Source organism: Herpailurus yagouaroundi, unplaced genomic scaffold, assembly GCF_014898765.1.
Source record: "Herpailurus yagouaroundi ecotype Mexico unplaced genomic scaffold, PumYag 205, whole genome shotgun sequence".
NCBI lineage: Eukaryota > Metazoa > Chordata > Mammalia > Carnivora > Felidae > Herpailurus > Herpailurus yagouaroundi.
Window position 1 is genome coordinate 2,379,915 of NW_024412436.1, and position 23,747 is coordinate 2,403,661.

General features: G+C 39.6%; 1 long non-coding RNA gene across 1 annotated transcript; it reads right to left on the reverse strand.

The window, feature by feature from the left end:
* Window positions 1-6,995: 6,995 nt before the first annotated feature.
* Window positions 6,996-21,510, reverse strand: LOC121014974 (uncharacterized). Its single transcript, XR_005783542.1, has 4 exons — window positions 21,410-21,510; window positions 16,300-16,388; window positions 13,371-13,417; window positions 6,996-7,192 (listed from the first exon to the last, which is right to left on the reverse strand). It is a non-coding gene; the product is annotated as an uncharacterized LOC121014974 (long non-coding RNA).
* Window positions 21,511-23,747: the final 2,237 nt, after the last annotated feature.

The following is a 23,747-nucleotide window of genomic DNA, read 5'->3' on the forward strand; positions in this document are numbered from 1 at the left end:
TATATATATATATATATATGCCACATCTTCTTTATCCATTCATCTATTGATTTACATTTGGGCTCTTGCCATACTTTGGCTATTGATGATAGGGCTGCTATAAACATGGGGGTGCATGTGTCCCTTCGAAGCAGCATACCTGTATCCCTTGGATAAATACTTAGTGCAATTGCTGGGTTGTAGGGTAGTTCTATTTTTAATTTTTTTAACTTTTTTTTTAATGTTTATTTACTTTTGACAGATAGAGAGACAGAGCATGAGCAGGGGAGGGGCAGAGAGAGACGGAGACACAGAATCCGAAGCAGGCTCCAGGTTCTGAACTGTCAGCACAGAGCCCAACGCAGGGCTCGAACTCACAAACCGTGAGATCATGACCTGAGCCGAAGTCGGTTGTTCAACCGACTGAGCCACACAGGCGCCCCTAATTTTTTGAGGAACCTCCATACTGTTTTCCAGAGTGGCTGCACCAGCTTGCATTCCCACCAGCAGTGCCAAAGAGATCCTCTTTCTCTGCATCCTCGCCAACAGCTGTTGTTGCCTGAGTTGTTAATGTTAGCCATTCTTACAGGTTCGTGAAGTGGTACCTCATGATTTTGATTTGTATTTCCCGGATGATAAGTGAAGTTGAGCATCTTTTCATGTGTCAGTTATCCATCTGGATGTCTTCTTTGGAGAAATGTCTATTCATGCCTTTTGCCCATTTCTTCACTGAGTTATTTGTTTTGTGGGGAATGTTGAGTTTGATAAGTTCTTTATCGATTTTGGATACTAACCCTTTATCTGATATATCGTTTCCAAATATCTTCTCCCATTCTGTCAGTTATCTTTTAGTTTTTCTGATTGTTTCCTTCACTGTGCAGAAGTTTTTATTTTGATGAGGTCCTAATAGTTAATTTTTGCTTTTGTTTCCCTTGTCTCCAGAGACGTGTTGATAAGAAGTTGCTGTGGCCAAGATCAAAGAGGTTTTTGCCTGCTTTCTCTTCGAGGATTTTGATGGCTTCCTGTCTTACATTTAGGTCTTTCATCCATTTTGAGTTTATTTTTGTGTATGGTGTAAGAAAGTGGTCCAGGTTCATTTCTCTGCATGTCACTGTCCAGTTTTCCCAGCACCACTTGCTGAAGAGACTGTCTTTATTCCTTTGGATATTCTTTCCTGCTTTGTCAAAGATTAGTTGGCCACACATTTGTGGGTCCATTTCTGGGTTCTCTATTGTGTTCCATTGATCTGAGTGTCTGCGTTTGTGACAGTACCATACTGTCTTGATGATTACAACTTTGTAGTTTAGCTTGAAGTCTGGCATTGTGATGCCTCCTGCCTTGGTTTTCTTTTTCAAGATTGCTTTGGCCACTCGGGGTCTTTTCTGGTTCCCTACAAATTTTAGGATTATTTGTTCTAGCGCTGTGAAGAATGCTGGTGTTATTTTGATAGGGATTGCATCATTTTAACAATATTTGTTCTTCCTATCCAGGAGCATGGAATCTTTTTCCATTTTTTTTTGTTTTTGTTTGTGTGTGTATATGTCTTCTTCAATTTCTTTCATAAGCTTTCTATAGTTTTCAGTGTATAGATTTTTCACCTCTTTGGTTAGATTTATTCCTAGGTATTTTACAGTTTTTGGTGCAATTATAAATGGGATCGATTCCTTCATTTCTCTTTTTGTCACTTCATTGTTGGTGTATAAGAATGCAATCGATTTCTGTGCATTGATTTTATATCCTGCAACTTTGCTGAACTCATGAATCAGTTCTAGAAGTTTTTTGGTGGAATCTTTTGGGTTTTCCATATAGAGTTTCATGTCATTTGCCAAAAGTGAAAGTTTGACCTCCTTCTGGTCGATTTGGATGCCTTTTATTTCTTTGTGTTGTCTGATTTCAGAGGCTAAGACTTCCAATACTATGTTGGATAACAGTGGCGAGAGTGGACATCCCTGTCTTGTTCCTGACCTTAGGGGGAAAGCTTTCAGTTTTTCCCTATTGAGGATGATATTAGCATTGGGCCTTTCATATATGGCTTTTATGATCTCGAGGTATGATCCTTCTATCCCTACTTTCTGGAGGATTTTTATCAATAAAGGATGCTGTATTTTCCCAAATGCTTTCTCTGCATCTGTTGAGAGGGTTCTTGTCCTTTCTTTTATTGATGTGAAGAATCACATTGATTGTTTTGCGGATATTAAATCAGCCCTGCATCCCAGGTATAAATCCCACTTGGTTATGGTGAATACTTTTTTTAATGTATTGTTGGATCTGGTTAGCTAATATCTTGTTGAGGATTTTTGCATCCATGTTCATCAGAGAAATTGGTCTATAGTTCGCCTTTTAGTGGGGTCTCTGGCTGGTTTGGGGATCAAGGTAATACTAGCTTCATAGAAAGAGTTTAGAACTTTTCTTTCCATTTCTATTTTTTGGAACATCTTCAAGAGAGTAGGTGTTAACTCTTCCCTATGTGTTTGATAGGATTCCCCTGGAAAGCCATCTGGCCCTGGACTGTTGCTTTTTGGGAGATTTTTGATTACTAATTCGATTTCTTTACTGGTTATGGGTTTGTTCAAATTTTCCATTTCTTCCTGTTTTAGTTTTGATAGTGTATGTGTGTCTAGGAATTTGTCCATTTCTTCCAGATTGCCCATTTTATTGTCATATAATTGCTCATAATGTTCTCTTATTGTTTTTATTTCTTCTGTGTTGGTTGTGATCTCTCCTCTTTCATTCTTGATTTTATTTATATGGGTCCTTTCCTTTTTCTTTTTAATCAAACTGGCTAGTGGTTTATAAATTTTGTTAATTCTTTCAAGGAACCAGCTTCTGGTTTCATTGATCTGTTCTACTAGTTTTTTTTTTTTTCTTCTTCTTCTTTTTTTGGTTTCGATAGCATTAATTTCTGCTTTAATCTTTATTATTTCATGTCTTCTGCTGGTTTGGGTTTTATTTGCTGTTCTTTTTCCAGCTCCTTAAGATGTAAGGTTAGGTTGTGTATCTGAGGTCTTTCTTCCTTCTTCAGGAAGGCCTGGATTGCTATATACTTTCCTCTTATGACAGCCTTTCCTGCATCCCAGAGATTTGGGATTGTGGTGTTATCATTTTCATTGGCTTTATGAACTTTTTAATTTCCTCTTTAACTTCTTGGTTATCCCATTCATTCTTTAGTAGGATGGTATTTACTCTCCAAGTATTTGTTACCTTTCCAAATTGTTTCTTGTGGTTGATTTTAAGTTTCACAGCGTTGTTGTCTGAAAATATGCATGGTATGATCTTGATCTTTTTGTACTTGTTGAGGGCTGATTTGTGTCCAAGTATGTGGTCTATTCTGGAGAATGTTCCAGGTGCACTGGAGAAGAATGTATATTCTGCTGCTTTAGGATGAAATGCTCTGAATATATCTGTTAAGTCCATCTGGTACAGTGTGTCATTCAAAGCCATTGTTTCCTTGTTAATTTTTTTATTAGATGACCTGTCCATTGCTGTGAGTGGGGTGTTGAAGTCTCCTACTATTATGGTATTACTATCAATGAGTTTCTTTATGTTTGTGATTAATTGATTTATATATTTGGGCGCTCTCACATTTGGAGCATAAATATTTACAATTGTTAGGTCTTCTTGGTGGATAGACCCCTTGATTATGATATAATGCCCTTCTGCATCTCTTGATACAGTATTTATTTTAAAGTCTAGATTGTCTGATGTAAGTATGGCTACTCCAGCTTTCTTTTGGTGACCATTAGCATGATAGATGGTTCTCCATTCCCTTACTTTCAATCTGAAGGTGTCTTTAGGTCTAAAGTGGGTGTCTTGTAAAGAGCATATAGATGGGTCTTGTTTTCTTATCTACTCTGTTACCCTATGTCTTTCGATTGGAACATTTAGTCCATTGATGTTTAGAGTGAGTACTGAAAGATATGAATTTATTGCCATTATGTTGCTTATAGAGGTGGTTTCTGATGGTGTTCTCTGGTCCTTTCTAGTCTTTGTTGCTTTTAGTATTTATTTATTTATTTATTTATTTATTTTTCATCTTTTCTCCCCTCAGAGAGTCCCCCTTAAAATTTCTTGCAAGCCTGGTTTAGTGGTCACAAACTCCTTTAATTTTTGTTTGTCTGGGAAACTCTTTATCTCTCCTTCTATTTTGAATGACAGCCTGCTGGGTAAAGAATTCTTGGCTGCATATTTATCTGATTCAGCACATTGAATATATCCTGCCACTCCTTTCTGGCCTGCCAAGTTTCTGTGGATAGGTCTGCTGCAAACCTGATCTGTCTTCCCTGGTAGGTTAAGGATTTTTTTCCCTTGCTGCTTTCATGATTCTCTCCTTGCCTGAGTATTTTGTGAATTTAACTATGATATGCCTTGTTGATGGTCGGTTTTTGTTGAATCTAATGGGAGTTCTCTGTGCTTCCTGGATTTTGATGTCTGTGTCTTTCCCCAGGTTAGAAGTTTTCTGCTATGATTTGCTCACATAACCCTTCTACCCCTATTTCTCTCTCTTTCTCTTTTGGGACCTCTATTCTGATGTTCTTCCTTTTTAATGAGTCACTGATTTCTCGTAATTCTTAAATTGTGCTCCTTTGCCTTAATCTCCCTCTTTTTTTTCTGCTTCATTATTCTCCATAAGTTTGTCTATATCACTGATTCTCTGTCCTGCCTCATCCATCCTTGCCACCGCGGCATCCATGTGAGATTTCAGCTTAATTATAGCATTTTTTAATTTCATCCTGACTAGCTTTTACTTCTTTTATCTCCGCAGAAGGGGATTCTAATCTATTTTCAACTTCAGCTAGTATTCTTATTATCATGATTCTAAATTCTGATTCAGACATCTTGCTTATACAAGTGTTAGTTAAGTCCCTGGCTGTCATTTCTTCCTGCTCTTTCTTTTGTGGTGAATTCCTTCATTTCATCATTTTGAAGGGAGAAAAAGGAATTTGATGGAAGAAAAGAAGTAAAATCTTGTCAGGATGAAATTAAAAAATGCTATAACTGAGCTGAAATGTCATATGGATGCCACAGTGGCAAGGATGGATGAGGCAGGACAGAGAATCAGCGATATAGACAAACTTATGGAGAATAATGAAGCAGAAAAAAAGAGGGAGATTAAGGCAAAGGAGAATAATTTAAGAACTAAGAGAAATCAGTGACTCATTTTCTCCCTTTTCTCCCTTCAAATTTCATCATTTTGAAGGGAGAAAAGGAATTAATGAGGTAAAAAAAAATTAACATTAAAAATATATTAAAATTTAAAAAAATATATTAAAATTAAAAAATTAAAAACAAACACACACACAAAAATCAAATAAATGATGCTAGATCCTGGGTGTGTTTTGGTGTGTGTGTTGAAAGGGGCTTGGTAGATTAGAGAAAAAAGGAGAAAGAAAAAAAAAAGGAAATCTTTTGAAAATTTGAAAAAATGAATACACTGAAGTAGACTAAAATGAAATGATGGAACTAAAATAGAATTTAAAAAAACTTACACAAAAGTAAAAAATACAGTAGAAAAAAATTAAAGAAAAATATTTTTAATGCAAACTGAAAGTAAAAATGAATTTTTTCTCTCTCTGTATTCAAGAAAAAGAAATGAAAAAGAGAAAAAAGAAAAAAAAGAAAGAAAATTGAATAGATGGACCAGCAAACAGATTGAAATACGATTGAAATTACTTTGTTTTCCCCTAGAAGTGAAACTATGAAGGGCTTTATAGTCCATAAACTAAGCAGGCTGAGACTTGTGTCCTGAAGAGGGAGGTTGGCCCTTTGGGCGGGGCTTAGTGTAACGACTCGGTTGTCCACTAGATGGCGCAGCTAGCTTACTGGGGTGGGTTGTTGTGGTGCTGCAGGTGTGTGTGTGCGCGCGCGCATGCGCGGGATGGTGAAAATGGTGTCACCTGGTTACCCGCTCTCTAATATCCGAACTCTGTTCTCCCTGATCAGCAATCGCACAACCGTCTTCTGTCTTCGGCTTCCGCCCACTCCCCGCTCTTACACTGTCCGTGACCAAGCCCCAGACAGCTCCTCCCTCCTGAGTTTTATGTCAGATGCGGCTGTGTCTCCCGACCCCTTACTTCTGAGGGACCGCGGCTCTGACCCTTTCTGCCCCTCTGCGGAGGGTCTCACCGAGCAATGGCCGGGTGCCGGCTGCACCCGGGAACGTTCGTGGGACCCTGCTGGTGCCGACGCCCCGAGACTGCCCCTGGGGGCCAGCCCGCCCCAGAGAAAGTTCGTGGGATCCTGTAGCAGCGGCGTTTCAGGGACTATGGAAAATCACGACACGCATCTGGCACCGGGCTCCGCCCCCAGCCTCCTTGTTCCAGCACCAGGAATGTGGCTGTTCTCCTGGGTCCACCGGGGTCTTTGCCTGTGCGAGGGCCAGTCTGCCTCTACCAGGTGTCCTCCCAGCGGGGGAACCGTCTCTCCCGTGTGGCCCGAAGCCCCCCGGACTCCACTCTGCTCCTGGGGATGCGCCCTTCCCACCCGAGCGCCACCAGGTATGGAGCTGTGGCATTTCAGCCTCTGCGCTCCCCCTATTTATAGTCTTAAGGGAATTTAAACCCTCTCCTTTCTCCTTTCTCCCTTTTTAGTTCAGTCCCTGTGGGTGTTCCCACTTTTCCACTTTCTCTCCAGCTGCTTTTGGGGGGGGGTGCCTTTCCCGTATTCTCCCCCCCGTCTCCATCCTCTCTCCACACACAAAAGTGGCTCCTTGCCCTATGTGGCTTCTCTCTCCCCCAGTTCACCTCTCCGCGCCGTGTACCTGCTGAGTTCTGTGGTTCAGGTTGTGCAGATTGTTGTGTGAATCCTCAGATCAGTTTTCTAGGTGTGCAGGATGGTTTAGTGTTGGTCTGGCTGTATTTCATGGATGTGAGACACACAAAAACTTCCATGCTATTCCGCCATCTTGGCTCCTCCCCTCTACAATCTGCTTATTTTTCTACAATAATTAGACTATCCGTTTATCCATGCAATCCAGAAGAATTGAGGAAGAACATGAGAAAGAAAGAAATAACAGCTGCTGAATTAGGATGGTAGGATTTGGAGTAATTTTCTGTTTTTCACAACTGTGAGTTTTCTCTGTTGTGTTTTAAAGATATTCAGTCAGTGAAATGCGAGAGCATTATAGCTTCTTGTACCTGGAGTTCACGGCGAGGATCATGGCTTGATCACCGAACAGGCCTGAGTATACATCCCATAGGCTGGTAGCTATGTGCTCCTGGAAAAAAGAAAAGAATAAATGATGGCAGCCCTTGAGGCATCACACGTAGTTCTCTCCTTCACCGAGAGCAACGGACCAAACTGGACGGGACTAGAAGTCCAAGAGTTCATAGTGTTGAGACCAAATTAATTTAAACTCATGATAGCATCTTGGCCTAAATGGTGGCCTTTTACAGGCAACCACCGTGCTTCTATAAGTAGCATTTCTGGACAAAATGTTGTCAAGGATGCCCTCTACGACACTGTAACTGTTAAGTACAGTCTACTCGGTGTGGGGTCTCTTGATAAAAATACCAGCAGGATGATTTAAACCAGGACTTACTGAAGAATGTCTTCTGCTATAGAGTGAGAACCATGTTATAGGTTAATGTACAGCGATTTAAACTTATCAATTACAATCAGTGAGATCCTATGCAGACTTTCCAGATCTTTATTGAAGAAACTGGAGACCTGAGGCAAGTCTGGTGGAGGAGTATCTCTTTTCTTGCATGCATCCTTATCTTGTTTATACAAGCCTCTGTGGCAATGTCACTTCTTGCATCGTAACCAATAGTGCTGTTTCCGGAAATTCCCAGCCTGTACTTCTGGAACAACTCAACGTTCTTTTTTAGGTGCTGCTGTAAGATAATGCTATTTCTGAGGGTATTTATTCTCTCTAATGCATAGGCAAACACCTGCCACTGACTACTTATCACCCTGAAAAAAGCCCTGTCCTGTCTGCTCAGTGCCGCTCCTCTGACTCCAGTATTGAGTACCCTGTGGGGTCTATGTCTTACCTTTGTGGGATGTCAGAATTAAGCCAGTAGATAGGGCTATATGCCTGTGAAGTCCATGTTATGGACTGCAAGCTTGTGTCCCCTCCAAGACCATATGTTGAAACTCGAATCCCCAGTGCGATGGTATTTGGAAATGGGCCTTTGGGAGATAATGAGGCTCAGATGAAGTAATGAGAGTAGGACTCCAAGATGGGATCCGTGCCCTTATAAGAGAGATCCAAAAGAGCTCACTTTCTCTCTCTCTCTGCCACGTGAGGATGCAGGGAGGTGGCCGCCGTCTGAAAACCAGGGGGACCAACCTCACTCAGACATTAAATCTGTCGTATTCTTTTTAAAAAAATTGTTTTTAATGTTTATTTAATTTTGAGACAGAGAGAGAGAACATGAGCAGGGGAGGGGCAGAGAGAGAGGGAGACACAGAATCTGAAATAGGCTCCAGGCTCTGAGCGGTCAGCGCAGAGCCGGCCGCAGGGCTCCAACTCATCAACTGCAAGATCAAGACCTGAGCCGAAGCCAGACGCTCAACCGACGAAACCACCCAGGTGCCCCAAATCTGTCATATTCTGATCTTGGCTTTCCCAGACTCTAGAACTGTGAGACACCTCCGCTGTTTAAGCCACTCAGTCCATGGAATCTTGTTAAATCAGCCAGAACTAAGACATTTAAGAAACTTCCTGTTTGGGATTGGAACTAAAAGCTGGCATTTCCCCAGTAGGCACAAGTATCCTGCCATGACCTTCCTGGGTAACAGCACCCTGAACGCTTTCTAACACCCCCTTCCCTGGGCTGTGCTGAGACCGAGTGGTGTAAAAGACTTATTCTTCTTTCTCTAAAATATTTATATCCATACCTATCGTTGATTCCTAACAACACCAAATGTGATTTTATTCAATCTTAAGAGAATAAGTCTTTGCTATGTTGTTTATTAGCATATCTCACATTATCATTACGTAGAGAACATGAAACCTACATGGCAGACAACTCTCACTGTGACATGGGAACTATAAATGGTGGTTTGTCTAGTTTGAAATTAGACATTTTTGTCCTTGGCACTGTTTTCTTTCAATTTGGCCAGAAATACACTAGTATTTCTCTGGGCAGTGACTAATAGCATGTTCTGTCACTATATAAGCAATGTTCTTCTGGGACTATTGCCTCACTGGGAACTTTCCTCATAGACAAAGTTCTAATTGGGTGTTAGTCCTTGGAAATCAGTTTGTAACACTTCAAATTGAAATCCGTGGTTCTCAACCCTGGCTGTACACTCAGGGCCTGAAAAATAACCAATTTTGATTCCTGGGCCACACCTCCAGAGATTTAAGAGGTCTGTATTCAAGATCACACACACACACACACACACACACACACACACACACACACACAGAGCAAGGCTTCCAGGTGATTCTGAAGTACATCCAGGATTGAGCAGCACTTTTTTTTTTTTTTTAATTTTTTTTTTTCAACGTTTATTTTATTTTTGGGACAGAGAGAGACAGAGCATGAATGGGGGAGGGGCAGAGAGAGAGGGAGACACAGAATCGGAAACAGGCTCCAGGCTCTGAGCCATCAGTCCAGAGCCTGACGCGGGGCTCGAACTCACGGACCGCGAGATCGTGACCTGGCTGAAATCGGACGCTTAACCGACTGCGCCACCCAGGTGCCCCTGAGCAGCACTTTTTAAGTGAACTATTTCCACTCAACCCTGGAGCTTGCTTCACAGTAATACATTGTCAATTAGTTGATCTATAATAACACAGACTTCTGTTCCCCATCTGTCAGCCAGCTTCTCTTTATTTTCGTGGAGCCAAACTTGTTACTACAACTCCATCACCAGGTTATTGTTCTGCTCACATTACCTTCACATCACACTGTTGTTGATTAACTGAGTTACAGCACACCCCTTCCTTCTCGTGAACGTGCTTTTGCCTGTGCTATAGGTACCACTGATATTAATGTAATACCCAAAGCCAGTGCGCATCTCAGTAAGCAATAGGTTTGTCTAACATCTATACGTGGGTTCTGAACTGGTGTGAACCTAGGAAGTTACAGGAATTGGCCAGGAATTTTACCTGCTTTCCCCAGTTAGGCTCTTTGTTATTATTCAGACTAAATAACATGCTCACCGGAGTTCCCTGAAATTTCTCAGGGCCACCTCTGGGGAGTTAGGACTATCATTCTGGCTTTAACTTCTGTTACATGGATAAGTTCTCTTTCATCTCATTTTCAATTACTCCTTCATCACTATGGCTCTTCACTGGAAACCCACAGTAAATGATAAGATGGTCACAATCCTGGAAATCTATACTTTGTAATATATTTCATAATACTAGCTTCTAGGACCAGCCTGGTAGGACTTAAGCTTCCATATTTATTATTTTGGCTTTCTTCTTTAAGCTGACCATCTGCTTTTTATATATATCTTATATCACTGACATTTTTGTTCAATATCTGTTGTCATTCTTGGCCAGAAAAATTGGAGTCGTGCCAGTTTGACTAGTTCCTTAAACCTCAGATGTTTCAAATCACAGACATTATGTGTTTCTGATGCCACCTTAGCCCGAGGGCAAATGGTATTATCATAATAATCATTATTCTGAGGGAATTTGAACTCCCTTCTAGTAATTCTCAAGCAATCCTGGGAATGCTCAAAGGGAACCATTTGGTTCCATTCCAACCATTAACATTGCAATGGCCAAAGGGATCCAAGAGGACTTGGTCCTCTAGAATATAATGTGAGTCTGCACCTTTTCCTTCATCTCTAGCTCCCTAGAATGTCTCTTTTCTTTGACAAAAGCAAAATACTAAAGTGCAGAGAGATGAGGAATCTGAATTGTGGGCATGAATATCCATGCATTGAGAAAGGGTTTAATGCTTTCGAGAAGTAGCTCTCAACCCTGGCTGAGCCTTAAAATCATCTTCGGATACCTTCAAAAGATCCACATGCCTAGAACTCACCCCACACCAGTGAATCCAGATCTCTGGAGGTATGGCCCTAGCAATAGTTTTTTGTTTTTGTTTCTGAAGCTCCATATATAATTGTAATACGAAGCCGGAATTGAGAACCACTGTGTTACAGGACACGAAAGAAGGCCTTCTGGCCAGAGCAAAGCGTGCTAAGTCATGGGCCCAGAGAGGCCAGATCACAGCAAGTCCTCTTGTGAGGCCTAAAGATTTGCTACTCATCTTTAAGAACAAGTGGGTGTGTGGGGGGGGGGGGGGGGGGGACGTAGTCATTTAATCAAAAGGGGGACAAGGTCACAAGGCCGCTTGATTGAACAAGGTAAACTGATTACAAGGAGAACAGTTAAGGCTCATGTTACTCAGGAGAGAGACTATAATAGAAGAGGGTTGGTTCCGGTGTCAACAGAGGAAATAAGAGAGATTTAAGAGATACATAGTCACTGGTGACAGTGCTTAAAGGTCCCAAAAGAAAAAGACCGAAAAACATCTTTAGGATTTGGAGCCACAAAGGCCACTGGAGACTGGAAAAGATAAGACAATCAATGTACTGAGAGAAAATATTTGCCAATCATATAATCTACACTCAATAACCGTACAGTCTATAAAATACCCCAAAATAAATGGTCAAGAAATGTCCAGGGTCTACATGAAGAAAAAAACTTTACTGAAGATTCAAGTAAGGGGAAAGAAACATACATGTGCCAGATGACAAGACAGTAATTTAAAGAAGTAAATTCTCTATAAATTAATCTGTAAATTTAGTGCAATTCTAATCAAAATGCCAAAGAAATTCTGGGAGAAATTTGACAAGTATATTTCAAAGTCCATCTGGAAGTACAAATGAGTAAAATTAGCTGATATATTTTTGAAAAAGAGAAATAAGGGGATAGATTTGTCTAATTAGAGACAGAAAGATTTTGGTTTATATATTTGAGCTATCTTTAGTAGTTTTAAAGTGTGATAACTCCTTTATTGCTGACTTGCTATGATGACATCGCCTGTCCCTGTGGAAGCCAAAACATGCTGCTGAGGCTGTTCCTGCCCTCTGGTCAAAGGCATTGATGCTGCTGCTAATCCTTGCTGATAGGGTCCCATGGCTGCTGGTAGCCGTTATCAAGAGAATCGGGGTCGCACAAAAGGGGCTCTTGCTTTAGAGCAAGAGCCACAGGCAACCTCATTTACTATCATCATTTCCAGCTGCTTGTTGCTTTTCTCTCTCATAGCAGCCCCATCGTCCTAGGACTCAGCAGCTGCCTCGGTGAGAGCGTCTCCTCTCCTCAACACCATCCGCTTACCCTTGAACCACACCTTGATAATCTCTTCACTTGAGATGTGCTCTTTTCCTGCAGGCTCTTTCATTTGTTAGTTCTGTCTCAATGGGAGTGGTCCAGACGTGCTTGAAGCCTAGCAGGAACTCAATTTAGGCTCAAACCCCGACGCCCATGTCAAACAAGTTTCTGTTTTATATCCTATGGGCCATCTGACCATGTTTTTCTTTTTCTTTTGTTTCCTGTATTCGACTATTTCCAACCTAAGTCTATGTCACAATTTGATTTCTGGACTTGATCGTTTCCACAGCTAAGAGAAATAGAGACCCTGCTTCTGAAAACAAAGTAAGGCCTGAATTGTAGTGCAGTTTTCACCTTTGTAGGACCATGTTCTTGAAGCTGTCTCACTAATTCCTACTGTGACTCCAGAGACCTTGGAGCTCAACTCCATGAGTTTGTATCCTGGCTCTGCCACTTGGCAGCTAAATGGGCAGGTCACTTGCTGCCCTGTTTCTTCAATTGCCAGGAGGGGATAGCAATAGTACTCACCGTGGAGGGCCGTCACAAGGATTAAATGACTTAGTTATTTAAAGCCATTGGAGCATGACTACCATGTTATAAATGCCATGGACGTGTTAGCTGTTCTCCCTATGATTGGAGCAGGGAAGGGGTTCCCTCTCTCATGGCTCCCCTCACCTTCTTGTCTTTATTTCTCCAGGTCATGGCTGTGAATTGGGAAAAACAGTTTTCTTTTTCTGTCTGCTCATGGCATTACTTCTGATCCAGTTTGGTGGGAAGGGGTTTCACAGTGATGATGGAAGGAAGGATATGAGGCTGTTGTAGGAGATCATTTAGGAGATGGGGGGTGGGTAAGTGGGGAAAGCAGTGGGATGGTGGGTCAAAACTTTCATCCTTTTGAATTAGTGTTGAAAGTCATTTCCAGGGGGCACATGAGGGTAAGCAAGAATATGATTCTTCAGGGAAGAAAAAAACTAAAGCCAGTTTTCAATCAAACTGCCTCTTTCCTTGCCCCAGGTACATGTATTTTAAACACGAATTATGATATCCTTGTAATAGAGACAGTGAACAAGTTATTTTGTTTTACTTTATTTTTTTTTTTTTTTACCCGGGAGATTTCAGTTACATTAATGTCTTCTAGAATCTCACTTACCAGGCGATGCCATTTCACGCTGGACCGTAGACACTGGAGACCGGTGACTAGTCAGGGAGAAGAAGGAGACTAGTTAAAACGGAATCAACTTAATCTCTTATCATCTTAGCGGGATGTATCCCCAAATTTGAGGCTAGTATGATCTTGATGGCAAAGCTCATCAAGGATAGTATGCACACACACCCACACACACACACACACTAAAACTTCAGATACTGAACAACACTTAATAAAAAGGTTAGCAGACAGAATACAGAGACGCATTAAAAGAATAATAAACTATAACCAAGTGGTATTTATTCCAAACATGCAGGGATGGTTCAATAAAAGAGAGCTCATAACACAATTATTAACATTAATTGCTTTAAAAAGAAGAAAATTTACATAATAATTTTTGTGGAGGCAAAAAAATCTGATAAAATTGTAAGCATATTCTTTTTTTTAAGTTTGTTAATTTATTTTGAGAGAGTCAGAGACAGCACGAGTGAGGGAGGGGAAAGGGGGATGGGGAGAGAGGGAGAATCCCAAGCAGGCTCTGCACTGTCAGCACAGAGCCCGATGCGGGGCTCGAACTCATGTACCCAGAGATCATGACCTGAGACAAAATCAAGAGTCAGATGCCTAACTGACTGAGCCACACAAGCACCCCGTTTTGTAAGCCTATTCTTGATAACAGTTCTTAATAAAGTAGATATGTGGTTAATTTCTCAATGTGATATATAAGCACAAAAGCTAGGACCAGATATAATAAGGAAATAATTAGAAGCATTCTCATTGAAATAAAGAATGAGACAAAACTTTCTACCACTATTTGCCATTTCTGCCCATAACCATCCAGTCTTTTTATTTAAAAAAACTTTTTTTTAGTTTATTTATTTTGAAAGAGAGAGCAAGAGTATTAGCGGAGGAAGGTCAGAGAGAGAGAGACAGACAGAATCTCAAGCAGGCTCCGCACTGTCAGCACAGAGCCCGACTCGAGGCTCAATCTCACTAACCGTGAGGTCATGACCTGAGCCAAAATCAAGAGTCAGATGCTGAACCCACTGAGCCACCCAGGTACCTCATTATCCAGTATTTTTAGAAAATAGAAATAATATATTACAAAGGAAAAATATATTATTTTTTAATTATTTACTTCATGGACAATAATGTGAATGCTCTTTAAATTTCTCTATGTTATCAGAATGACGAGTTAGATTGGAGTTATCAGTTACTGAAATATTTGGAAAATTCTTTTATAGAAACTTTAGGACCTGGGATACTTTTGTTTGTTTGAGGAGATAGCCCCTTTGGTAATTATTCTTCTTCCATTTTAATTGCTCTGCATAGATTTTCTAGGTCTTCTGAAGTTCTTTAGATTTTTTTTTTTTGGAATAATTTTAGATTTTCAGAAAATTTGCAAAGCTAGTAAGAGATTTCGTATACCCCTCACGCAGCTTCCCCTAATGTTAGCATTGTACGTTACCATGGCACATTTGTCAAAGCTAAGAAATTAATATTAGTACGGTTCTATTAACTAAACTATAGAGTTCATGTGGATTTCACCCATTTTTCCCATTCCAGGATCCCACTGCATTCAGTCATCCTGCTGCCTTAGTTTCCTCTGACCTGTAACTGTTTTTGCAACTTTCCCTTGTTCATGACCTTGACAGTTTTGAAAAGGACTAGTCAGGTATTTTGCAGACTGTCCCTTGATTTGCATTTGTCGGGTGTTTTCCTCTTAATAAGACTGGGTTTTTAGGAAAGAATGTCACTCAAGTGAAGTGTCCTCTTCATCATGAGAAAGTATCAAAATTTGAGCTTAGTAGTCTTCTTATTCCTCTCATCAAATTCAGGAATTCAACCTTGTCTTTATGTATGCCTTCTTTTTGTTTGTTTGTTTTTGTTTTGTTTTTAAATATGAAATTTGCTGGCAAATTGGTTTCCATACAACACCCAGTGCTCATCCCAAAAGGTGCCCTCCTCAATACCCATCACCCACCCTTCCCTCCCTCCCACCCCCCATCAACCCTCAGTTTATTCTCAGTTTTTAACAGTCTCTTATGCTTTGGCTCTCTCCCTCTCTAACCTCTTTTTTTTTCTTCCCCTCCCCCATGGACTTCTGTTAAGTTTCTCAGGATCCACATAAGAGTGAAAACATATGGTATCTGTCTTTCTCTGTAGGACTTATTTCACTTTAATGTAACACTCTCCAGTTCCATCCATGTTGCTACAAAAGGCCATATTTTATTCTTTTTCATTGCCGTGTAGTACTCTGTTGTGTATATAAACCACAATTTCTTTATCCATTCGTCAGTTGATGGACATTTAGGCTCTTTCCATAATTTGGCTATTGTTGAAAGTGCTGCTATAAACATTGGGGTACAAGTGCCCCTATGCATCAGCTCTCTTGTATCCCTTGAATGTATGCCTTCTTTTTTGACTGCCTTTTTTGGATTTATTTACTTACTTACTTATTTATTTTCTAACTTCTTGCTTTGGATATATGATTCAATTACTTTCATTCTTTCTGGTAGTCTAAATATTTAAGGTTATGGATCTTTTTCTGTTTGCAGTTTTGGCTGTGTGCTGTAGGTCCTGCGATGTGTTACCAACATTCTGCAATTTCTGTATTAATTTCCTCATTGACCCAAGAATTGTTCAAAATAGAGTACACAGATGGCAAAATGGTAGGTTGTTTTTTGTTTTCGTCTTTGCTTAGACTCATAAGTTTGTTATTACTTTCTAATGTTTTGCCTTGTGATCAGAAAGTATTTTTGCTATTTCTACATTTTGGAACTTATTCAGAGATTTCTAACCTAACAGGGTGATCTTTTGTGAATAGACCTTTTGTGCACACTGGAAAAAAAATACATTCTCTGTTTTTAATGGATAGAGACTGATATACAGATCTCTCTCACACAACATACACATACATACACATATTTACCTTTGTCTTTGCTGTATCCTAAATTCTTACTTGTTTTCTGAATCTTTGATGTCATGCTGACAAAGGTGAATTAAAGTCTTCTAATAGTACTGCAAAAGAGTGTTTTGTGTTAGTATATGAACTAGTAACGTTCTTATAGTTTTGTTTTGCTTTATCATTTTTTTTGCCCAAAGGTACTTTTATTAAGGGGTAATATACACAAAGTGCATAAAATCTTAAGAGTACAGCTCAATGACTTCTTACATATTTATACAACCATGTAACCAGGAAGGTGTAAAACATTTCCAATGTCTGAAAGGGTACCCTTGTGCCCTTTTCAGTGGGAACCCTTCCCCCTTGCACCCTCCCTGTCCCCCCCTCCAGCCCGAGATAACCACTATTCTGACAGCTAACATCAGAGGATTAGTTTTGCCTTTTCTTGAACTTCATGTAGGTGAGATTGTATCTTTTGCACACTATTTGATTTCCTGTGAGACTTTTTTTTGTGCTTGGTGATTTCTAGTTGCCTTATGATTTCAGGAATACGTGTATTATTTTCCATTGCTTTATCGTTTTCATGCTACTATGTTATACGGAATGCACATTGTATTTATTTTCTTTTGCTGTGTAACAAATTACTACAAGCTTAATGGCTTAAAAAACCATCCATTTATTGTTTGACGGTTTCTGCAGATCAGAAGGTTTAAGCTCTGCTTAGGGTCTCACATGGCTGGAGTTGAGGTGTCGGCAGGGACTGCAATCTCATTTGAGGCACAGGATCCTCCCCTAGGTCATTTGGGTGTTTGGCAGAAATCAGTTCCTTGAGACCGTTAAGATGGAGGGCCACTCTCTTGCTGGCTGTGTCTGAGTACACCTTTCAGCTCCTAGAGGCCATCCCTTGCCACGTGGGCAAGACCTTCTCTCACTCCAACCTCTGACTTCCGTCTCCCACGTTTAGACCCAAACTTGCACCAGGCCCACTAGGGCAACACCCATTTTGATCAACTCAAAGTCAGCTGCCTAATAACCTTTACTGCATCTGTAAAATCCCTTTTGCCATATTATGGAACATTGTCATATCTCATCACAGGCAGAGAGCAGCCCACATCCTGCCTTACCTTTCCAGCTTCATGGGGGAGGGATTTATTCAAAGCATGGTTACTGAGAGACAGGAATATTGGGGGGCATCTTAAAATTCTTCTTACGTAGATTTTTATAATTATTTTGTCTTCATTATGGATTATACATTTTCTCATTAAGTGCTGCTTAAAAATACATTTAATGTTTTAAAGTCTTTTTTTTTTTTTTGAGAGAGAGAGAGAGAGAGAAAGAGAGAGCTCGAGTGGGGAAGGAGCAGAGAGAGAGAGGGAGAGAGAGCGAGAATCCCAAGCAGGCTCCAGGCCCAGTGTGGAGCCCAACGTGGGGCTTGATCTCAAGACAGTGAAATCAAGACCCGAGCCAAAATCAAGAGTTGGAGGCTTAATGGACTGAGCAAGCCAGGCATTTATTTCCAAGTGTGGAATTCAAGTTGTCTGGATTAAGATCTCAACTCCTAATTTGCTGTCACAATTATTTGTGTACATTTTCCTGGAATGCTTTTTTTCCATCTTTTTCTTTACAACCATTTTGAGATCTTTTGTTTTACAAATGTCTCTAGTATGTAGCATATTTCTGGGTTTTATTTGTAATTCAGCCAGATTCTTTACTTCTTTTTTTTTTTTAATTTTTTTGAATGTTTATATATTTTTGAGAGAGAGAGAGAGACAGAGCATGAGCAGGGGAGGGGCAGAAGAGAGAGGGAGACACAGAATCCGAAGCAGGCTCCAGGCTGCGAGCTGTCAGCACAGAGCCTGACACGGGGCTTGAACTCACAGGCCGTGAGATCATGACCTGAGCTGAAGTCAGACGTTCAACCGATTGAGCCACCCAGGCGCCCCAGATTCTTTTCTTCTTATAGGTGAGTTTTGATGTATTTACATAATGGATTTGGGTTTTTACTTTTGTCCTATTTTTAAGTTCTGCTTTTGTTGTAGCTACCTTTAAATCCTTTATGATTTGGTATTTTCTCCCTTATTTTGTGCGTGTGTGTGTATAATGTGATGTGTTTGTCTGTTTCTTTAATACGAAAGGCTTATATTCCTCTTGTGATTATGATTAATATGACTAACTTTTTGTAATGTATTTATTCTTCAAAACTTTAGAGTGAATCTGTCGAGTCCCAACTGTGAGCCAAGATGAAATTTTTGAAATCAACAATGAATTTTTATTTCCTCCCCTCCCTCATTCTCCATATAATTTTAACTGATTACTTAGTGAAACCTTTATGCTTTTCTGTTTATATTACAGTGGACCCTTGAACAACAGGAGTTTGAACTGTATGGGTCCATTTATATGTGGATTTTTTTCAGTGTATACCATAGAGTACTATAAATGTATGTTATCAGTAAGGCTTCCAGTCAACAGTAGGCTATCAGTAGTTAGGTTTTTGGGGAATCAAACATTATATGCAGGTTTTTGACTGGCACAGAGTTTGATGCCGCTGACCCCTGTCTTGTTCAAGGGTTGACTGTCCTTGATAACTTATTAATCCCTAAGCTTTAATAATGAAGAAATCAATGTCCTGACATTACCTTCCCTTTTGTTTTCTAATTTTTATGTTATTAGTTATATCATTTCTATATTTTCAAAGTTTATAATATTTATATTCAGTTCTGAAATAATAATCTTCATTTTCCTTCATTGTCTTAACCCTACATTGAGCTAGATCCACTGTCATCGGCCATGCTTTGCCCATTCATCTCTAGTTGGGTTAAAGTTCATTTTCTGTTAGTCTGTTGAGGAGGGGAATCACGTGAGTTCTTTCATGTTAAAAAATGTTTGTTACATTCACTCTGAATTAAAGTCTGGCTGAGTCACAACATTGTTGGGCCACAGCATCTTCCTCAAGGATTTTAGAGGCTCAGCTCCAGAGTCCTCTAGCATTGAATAGATTAATTGAACGTTTTTCTTTTTCTTGGATTTCCAAAGCATCTTTTCTTTACCTTTGAAAATCACCATTTTCGATGTGATTTCAATCAGCCATTTTCAATGGCTATAACTCACCATTGATTGTCTTGAGTTAATTTTTCTGGGGGCGTAGACTGGTTTTCAATCTATACATTCATGGAAAGTTTTACTAAAATTTGTATTTAAATACTTTCTTCTGTTATTTTAGTTCTCTTCTTTGGTGATACCAATTGTGCTTACATATGATGTCTTAAAAAAATTTTTTTTTTTTACTGTTTCTTTATTTTTGACAGACAGAATGTGAGTGGGAGAGGGGCAGAGAGAGAAGGAGAGACAGAATCCAAAGCAGGCTCCAGGCTCTGAGCTGACAACACAGAGCCCGATGTGGGCCTCGAACCCACGAACCGTGAGATCATGACCTGAGCTGAAGTCAGGCGCTTAACCGACTGAGCCACCCAGGCACCCCAAAAATGTCTTTTAAAAAGTCTTTCTAGCTGACCTCTATTTGTCCTTCCTGCGCCTTATCATGTTCGCAGCAATGTTTATTTTCTTTGTACTGTTTCCGACATGCCCTTTGTTTTTGTAGAATATTTCTCTACTCCATTTCTTTTCTGAGCTGCACTATTCTTCCCTGAATTCTTCTATCTCTATTTTATCCTCACATTTTATATGTAAAATTGTTTCATTGAATTGTAAAGTCTTTGTCATCTGCTCTTTGAAAATATTTTTCTAAAATTATTTGTCATTTATTTTTATATTACTTTCCTGCTTTTTTTTTACAAAGGAATCTTTCTTTGATTCCTTTGTAATCATTACTCAGTATCGAATGAGATGAACTATCCTCCGATCAAATGTTTGTTGGACCTTCATGTGGAGGAATTCTCTTCCTGACCCAAAATTGTGTGTGTGTAAATTTGCTCTTTCAGCCTTATTTTTGATCCTGTTGGCTTCAAAGCTACTACGGAATTTCTCGTATCCATCCTGAGCCCTCTGCCTAGGGCTTATCTTTGTGACTCCTTGCTTAGTTCAGCTTCACCACTTATCCTTGGTTCAAATCCAGAACCAAAGGTTATCCATTCCCAGGGAGGCATGTCTGGATCCAAACATGAGAACAAAAGCCTCATCCCCGAGATGTTGTATGTGTTCACAGTTTAGCTCTTTTTTCATTTGTTGAGTGTCTGCATTGTCATTTCCAAACACTTTGCATCTTACTAAATGAATGTGCCTAGTCTATCCCACCAAAGACTTTGCTTTGGGAAAAATTTGCTCTTTAAAATTCTCATGGGATTAAATACATACATGAATAAATTTTAGGACAGATCTAGGATTTTCTCCCTGATCTGATTTTTGTTATTCTGTGCTTCTATGTGTGTCTGGTTTATTTTAATAAATTGTGATTGGCGTTTCTTAAACTGATGTGCACACTGATTAGTCTCACGGGCTTTTCACCACCTGATGGGTTTGTTTCCTGATTCCTTGAAGTCCAGCTTCATTGAAGAAAATGAAAGGTTTTCTGGATGGGAATTCAATTTTAGACTTTGGGTGCTTGGGTTGAGTCTAAATTTTGTGGGTGCCAGCCAATAGGTGGTTTAGACGGCCATCAGCTAACACAGGAGCTCAAATGCCTGCAAGGCAGAAGAGATGTGGGCAGATGGTGGAAAAGATGATAGACATGAAGTCAGGAGATCAATGAACGAAGATGAACTCTTCCAATCGGCAAATTGGTAAGAACTTTAGAAGAGGGTAGATGGTGAGGTACATCCTCATGTATCCGTACTTGTTTCTTTTTTTTTTTTTTTTATTTAAAAACATTTTTTTTAACATTTATTTATTTTTGAGACAGAGAGAGACAGAGCATGAGCAGGGGAGGGTCAGAGAGAGAGGGAGACCCAGAATCTGAAGCAGCCTCCAGGCTCTGAGCCATCAGCACAGAGCCCAACGCAGGGCTCGAACTCACGGACTGTGAGATCATGACCTGAGCCAAAGTCGGACGCTCAACTGACCGAGCCACCCAGGCGCCCCCGTACTTGTTTCTTTTAACAATACAAACTAAGGAAAGTAGTCACCTGAGAAAGAAGACAGGCTTTTGACTGACTGAAGGGTTAATAGGAGAAAAATTACTTACTTGTGTGTAACCTCTCTGTTATTGGTGATGAGGCACAGTAGTGAAAAGAAACTCAAGTACTTTACCTCTTAGCCAAAAGTAAAACACTCTGTCAACTAAAGGAATCCTTTTAGATATTGTCATTTGTCATGGTAACCATGTGTTTCAGAGATTCCATTCTGGAATGGATGTGGTTCCCTCTCGAAAGTACTGACATGTCCAAGTGGCCACTAATGCTTACTTGTCACTGCTGTAGAGGGAAGCTTCTGGTTCACACATCACCAGCACTGAAAGGCAGTTTTGCACACCCCCAGCCCAACAGAAGCCGGGCAAAGAATATGGATAAAAATTCACAGAAGAGGAACACTGATCAATAACTATTAAGGGATACTTAAGCTGCCTTGAAGTCACTGGAATGTACATAATAAGATAGCATTTCACAACAAATAAGTAAAAATAAAGATACAATTCCCACTCCATAAAATTCATTTTCTAAAAGTTTGCAATTCAGTAGTTTTAAATATATTTACAGAGTTGGGCAACTATGTGTCCTATCCAATTTTAGAATATTTTCATTAATCCCAAGAGAAACCCTATGCCAGTTTGAAGTTACTCACTGTCTCCTTCCCCTAACACCTGGCTATCACTAATCTATTTTTTGTCTCCATGGATTTGCCTATTCTGGACGTTTCATATAAATGGAATCCTACAACATATAGCTTTTCGTGACTGGCTTCATTCACTTAGCATAATGTTTTCAAAATGCATCCATGTTGTGGCCTGCATGGGTACTGCATTCCTTTGTATGGCTGACCAATATTCCAGGGTATAGATAGGCCACATTTGTTTATCCATTTGCCAGTTAATGTAGATTTTGGTTGTTTTTTTACTTTTTGGCTATTATGAATAATACTGTTATGAACATTCATGTACAGAGTTTTGTGTGAACCTATGTTTTTATTTCTCTTGGGTATATACTGGAGAAGGAAAGTTGCTGGCTCATATGGTAGCTTTATTTTTAATTTCTGAAGAACTACCAACCTGCTTTCCAAAGTGGCTTCACCATTTCAGAATCTCATCCGCAATGTCTGAGGGTTCCAATTTCCCCATATGCTTGCCAACACTTAATATCATCTTTTTTAATTATTATTATAGCCATCCCTGTGGGTGTGAAGTGGTATATCTCACTGTAATTTTGATTTGTATCTCCTTTGTGCATGTTTTTATCTACTAATTAGCTATTTGTGTATCTTCCTTGGAGATGAGTCTATGTAAGACCTTTGCCTATTTTTAAATTGAGTTATATTTGTCTTCTTATTGTTGAGTTGTAAGTGGTTTTCCAGATACTCTGGGTACGAGACAATTACCAGATATATGATTTGCAAATATTTTCCCCCATTCTGTGAATTCTTGAAGGGTCCATTGTAGCACAGTTTCTAATTTTAATAAATTCCAATTTATCTGTATTTTTTCTTTTGTTGATTGTGTTTTTGATGTCAGATCTAAGAAAAAATTGCTTAAACCAACTACACTCTAAGATTTAAACCTATATTTTCTTCCAAGAGTTTTACAGTTTTAGGTCTTACATTTAGGTGTTTGATGCATTTTGAGTTAGTTTTAGTATATGATGTAAAAATAGGAGTTTATTCTTTGCATGTGCAATACCTACTTATCTCTACCATTTCTTTTTTTTTAATTTTTTTAAAACATTTATTTATTTATTGAGAGACGGAGAGAGACAGAGCATGAGTGGGGGAGGAGCAGAAGGAGACAGAATCCAAAGCAGGTTCCAGGCTCTGAGCTGTCCGCACAGAGCCTGATGCGGGGCTCAAACCCACTGAGCCGAAGTAGGATACTTAACTGACTGAGCTACCCAGGTGCCCCAATCTCTACCATTTCTTAAAAAGACTATTTTTTTCTCTATTGAATTGTCTTGGCATTCTTATTGGAAACAAACTGACTAAATGGTAAGGGTTTATTTATTTCTGGACTTGGTTCTATCCCATTGATCTGCCTATCCTATGTCAGTACTGTCTTGATTACTTTTCAGTAAGCTTTTCAGTAAGCGACTTTTCAGTAGCTTTTCAGTAAGCTTTAAAATCACTTTAATTTTTTTTTTTACTTTACTTCAAAATCACTTTTACTTTTAAAATCACTTACTTTTCAGTAGCTTTTCAGTAAGCTTTAAAATCACTAAGTGTGAGTCATCCAAACTTGATCTCCTTTTTCAAGATTGTACTGGCCATTCTGGGTCGCTTCCATTTCTATATGCATTTTAGGATCAACTTGTCAGTTCCTACAATGAATACAGTGGGCATTTTGGTAAATATTGCATCAAATCTGTAGATCAATTTGAGGA